The sequence below is a fragment of the Ranitomeya variabilis genome, chromosome 6, assembly GCF_051348905.1.
Source record: "Ranitomeya variabilis isolate aRanVar5 chromosome 6, aRanVar5.hap1, whole genome shotgun sequence".
Taxonomy (NCBI): Eukaryota; Metazoa; Chordata; class Amphibia; order Anura; family Dendrobatidae; genus Ranitomeya; species Ranitomeya variabilis.
In genome coordinates this window covers 479,109,674-479,114,736 of record NC_135237.1, presented here as the reverse complement: position 1 = coordinate 479,114,736, position 5,063 = coordinate 479,109,674, and the positions used below count along the sequence as shown (strand labels likewise).

Here is a 5,063-nt window from a genome sequence, read left to right as displayed (position 1 = left end):
GCAGGAAGCCCACGCAAGCGCACATTGCGCCGGTGAGTGCCAGAGCATAGTTATCAATATAAAAAGTGAAGATTATGTACATTGGCTCTATATACATGTATAAATATTAAATGAAGAGAGTGAAAAATATGTGTCTAAGGGTAAAAACCAAGATAAATTAGAAATAACTCCTAAGTGCTCACAAAAAGAAGTGATATAATAGAATCATTAATATGACAACATAAAAGCTGATAAGGCATACTTATAAACGCTCTACAAAATTACATGTGTGAAACACAAAAAAGTGAACAAATTCCCTAAATAAGGGAAATAAATATATTAAAGATTTTATGTGAAAACATGATAAATTCCCTCAAAGTAAAGAAAAAAATATATATATTAAAAATATTACATGAGGGAAACACAAATTTAAAGTGACCATAAGAATATATATATTATGATAATCATCACCATAAAAAATACATGTATATAAAACAGACACAATCTGAAACTTGTTTCTTCATTCAGTAACGTTTCTTACGCTGTTGCTTCATTTGGAAATAGGATTAGTTCAAAATATAGCGAAGATATTCATAGCACCACCAATAACGCAGAGATGAATAATGGGCCGCCATAAAACCAAAGCTTCATAAGATCAAGGATTAACTAAAGAGGATAAAAACAATACCAATTAAAAACCAGCAACAACAACAATAAAAACATATTTAAAATAACAATTACAAAAAGGGGGCAAAACTAAGGACTTCGTTTAAACCTGAAGGTTGAACAGAACCCACCCTATAGATCCACTGGGCTTCTAACTGTGCCAATTTTTTCTTCCAATTCCCTCCCCGCGTGTCAATATGTACCTTGTCAATACCAATGACAGATAAAAGCGTGGCGTCACAGCCATGGTATTTCCAAAAATGCCTTGGTATAGGCTTCAGAAGTACAGGATCATCCACATCAGATGCATTCATTATATCCCGGTAGTGTTCTCTTGCCCTAACTTTAAGTGGCCTAGATGTAAGTCCCACATATGATTTAGGGCAAGTGCATGTTGCTAAATAAACTACCCCTATCGTGTTGCAGGTAATATGCTGCGTGATAGTGAATGTGTTCTTACCGTCACTGGATTTAAACTCGGTAGCACGCATCATATTGGAACAAGCAATGCATTCTCCACAAGGATAGAAACCCCATTTTGGGCCTCTGGTTGAAAAACTCTTCTCTATTTGTGGTCCTCGATAGTAGCTGTGGACTAGCTGATCTTTAAGATTGGGTGATCGACGGAAAGTAATGGACGGATGCTGTGGTAGATGTTTAGTGAGGATACGATCATTTGTCAAAATAGGCCAATATTTTCTTAAAGCTTCTCTCATCTCAAACCATTTGCCGTTGTATGTAGAAATAAAACGCACTGTTGACTCCGTCGTGATTTTTTTTACTTTGTTGCAAAAGGTCAGAGCGTTTTGCTTCCTTGGCCTTTTTTAGGCCTCTTTTAAAGCTTCTTTTAGAATAGCCTCGCTCTTCAAATTTAATTGCAAGTGAACTGGCTTGTTTCTGAAAAGTTGAATCATTGGAGCAGATTCGTCTAGCTCTCAAAAATTGCCCCGTGGGGATACCATTTATGAGAGGCTTGGGATGTGAAGATTTGCATGGAGTAGATTATTTACAGCTGTTTTCTTCCGGAAGACGTCTGGTTCAAGAGTTTTACCAATCCCTCCTGAAATTTGAATATCCAAGAAATCAATGGTAGTTTGGCTGTAATTACAGGTTAATTTGATATTCAAATTATTGTCGTTAAGGGTTTTCACAAAATCAAGGAGGTCCCGCTCTGAACCCTGCCAGACGACCAAAATATCGTCTATGTAGCGGGTCCAGAACAGGACCCCCTCTATGTGTGCCACTGGTTCGGTGAAAAAAATCTATCTCTCCCACATGCCCCAAAATAAATTTGCGTATGAACACGCAAAAGCCGCACCCATAGCAGTGCCCTGCCTTTGGAGGTATATAGTCTCCTTAAAAATAAAGAAATTATGCTACAAGGCAAATGTTAACAAAATGAGAAGGAAATTCACAAAATCAGGTTCATGTTTACTCATTCTCAAAAAGGTTCTAACTGCTTGGATACCATCTCGATGGTGAATAGATGTATATAATGACTCTACGTCCATCGAGACGAGCCACATATCTTCCTCCCAGGGTATCCCTTCAATCTTTCTCAAAACATCACCAGTATCCTTGGCATAAGAAGGAAGATCAAATACTAATGGCTTCAAATGAAAATCCAAAAATTTGGATATGGTCTCACATAAATTCCCATTGCCTGAGACTATAGGCCGCCCAGGTGGAACATCAGAATTTTTGTGAATCTTGGGGGTAAAGTAGATACAGGCCATTTTGGGATGTTGGGGGATTAGATGGTTCTGCAGATCTTTTGTAATCAACCCTTTATAAAATGCTTCATCCAAGATGTTTTGTAATTCTTGTTGATATTTGGATGTAGGGTTAAATGTGAGTTTTTTATAGCAGGATTCATCCCGCAGTTGTCTATAAGCTTCCCTTTCATACATTTGAGTCGGCCAGACCACTACATTCCCCCCTTTGTCAGCGGGTACATCTAGCAGCCCAGCCAGGAAAAGAGGCAAGATGGAGGCTGCAGAGTCCTGGTCCCAACAGTCTGGGATGTCCTCCAGTCATGGAGCACTGAGGCAGCTGCACAGCTCACAGAGGTGGGTCACCAGGAGTTACTGGATGGTAAGGTCAGCACTGTATCTAATTGGTAGAAAGTAGGGGCCCCACTAGTCTGAATGAGGGAGCACTGTGACCCATTGCAGTCAGATTCTTGGACTCCATGGGATGTGACTAAGTAGAAATCTGAGTGTGACAGTTTAAGGTGACGGTATGTGTGAAAATTACTGTACACAATCTTACTGCAAACAACCTGTAATTCTCAGCCCCATTTGTGGGTTTTAATAAAATTGTAGTCATGCGGTAGAAAGGCTTGGAGAAATGTTAATGGGAACCCGTCACCAGGTTTTCCCAATATAAACTATGGCCACAACCTCTAATGCCTCTTTTACAGTATTCTAGAAAGATGTAGGTAAGTGCCTAACCACCTCTGCATAACCCAAAAATACCTTTTATAATCCCGTCATACAGTGTGGTCCGGTCTGATGGGCATCTTTGGTCTTGATCTGGTGCCTCCTCTCTTCTATTAATCGACGTCCTCCTTCTTGCTCCATTTGGAAGACGGGTCCTACATCTTCCACACATTGTCCCCCAATCGCGCTCCGGTGCAGGCGTACTTCAATGTGTAGGAAATACTGTCTACACACCATACAGAATACGTAAATCATTTGAGTAAATCATTTTTACCAGTTTTGTTAAACTTTCTTCGAATAGACCTATGCAAGAAATAAGCTAATTTATCCTTGTCTTTAACCTAGCAAATTCATCCATGTGGGATGTAATAAGCAATTGTAATGGATGTACTAGTAGAATCTATTTTTACTTTGTTGAAAAGCATTCTTCTTATTTCGTGATGATCTCAATCACGTCATATGCTTTTCCCACTCATGCCAACAAAAACACTGGAAGAATGGATATTAGAGAAGGAAGGTATGTATGAGCGCTGACTACATTGATGCTAATAATGAAATGGGATATTCAGTACATTGTGTGGCACAGTCGTACATTGAAATTATCTAATGTTTATTGTCAGAAATTTTGTGTGAATAAACAGGGAACATAACGTTCTTTATCCTTAGCTGCCACGAAGAGAAAAGAAGCTAAAGGCTTGTAGGCACTTATAACATTAGAGCTCAAAAATAAGGCTTGATGCGTGCGTGTCCAGTGTTAGATACAAATGACCTTTATTGCTCAGACAGACTCCAGACTGCCCAATACATGTTCATGCCCCATTTCGCTAAATATACATAGTTTTTAATGGAGAAAGGAGAGTAAACTGGCATTTACACTCTTGTTTCACATTTATCTTGCGGTGTAAACAGGCTGCCAATAACCAACGTTTTTCGCCGGGTGAAGTGATCTTTTGTGCATCGTTCTCGGCGGTGCATCGTTCTGTGTAAACAAGACTTGCGCTACTACAACAATGGAGTTCTATGTTAATTGAACGACATAGTACAAATCATCAATCTACCTGTGTACACAGATATTCAAGTGACTGAAGATCTAGAAAAGTTTCCTGATCAGCACCCACGTCAGTCCCTGTACACAGACCCTTAGCCGCTGCTTGACACTTCTGACTTATCTCACCAGGATTGGCTATTGGAATTCAACATGTCTGCCCTTTCTTTTCCCCTCCACATCATCTGTCAGGAAAGAGTAGAGAGAAATCAACAGGTTCAGACAATATTAATCTAGTGCGAATAGTTACCATAAAACATCGTTCTCAACTCTGAATATGAATTGATTATGAAACAGTTTTACTCTCTACCATTAAAGGTCAATGTGCCTCGTTGGGCAGCACGAGTGGATACATCACAAGTGTATAGAGGACACATACTGCTTAAATAAATGTCTTCTGACTTCCTCATACACTTGCCTGATTGTATGTTTCAATAGGTGAAGGGAAGTACAGGATTGCCAGACACCTCTTTGACTGCTTAGTTCTTGAATGTGTGAATTGACCTGTTCTTCATCATCTACAGGGGGGCGAATCTAGAAGCACCAATATTATATAGTAAACACTGTAGTGTCAGGTGGTCCTGGCAAATGGACAGGCTTGTTAGACTTTAATATAACATCTATGGGTGCCTTTAAATGTATATAGTGCTGACATAGCCCAGATTTTGTGCTAGGAATGTATTTATCGTTGCCACTTTCTCCAATGGAGATGAACAAACACTATGGCTTGTCTATTTTCTTAGTCCTCTTCATAAAACTATGAAACAAGATAAAAAAAAAATAGGGTCTATCAGCTCACCAAAATTGGCGTTCACAGTCCAGAGTTGTGGGAGACCTCACACAGATCTATTCCGAACAACCAGGATACCATCGGACAACAAGCAGGGAGGATCCAGCATAGAAGGTACATTCCCGGGTATGTAAAAGTTAAC

At 39.5% G+C, this 5,063-nt stretch overlaps 1 long non-coding RNA gene across 1 annotated transcript; it reads right to left on the bottom strand.

The window, feature by feature from the left end:
* Nucleotides 1–337: 337 nt before the first annotated feature.
* On the bottom strand, nucleotides 338–4,298 carry LOC143781315 (uncharacterized). Its single transcript, XR_013216654.1, has 4 exons — nucleotides 4,145–4,298; nucleotides 3,123–3,312; nucleotides 1,106–1,705; nucleotides 338–645 (listed from the first exon to the last, which is right to left on the bottom strand). It is a non-coding gene; the product is annotated as an uncharacterized LOC143781315 (long non-coding RNA).
* Nucleotides 4,299–5,063: the final 765 nt, after the last annotated feature.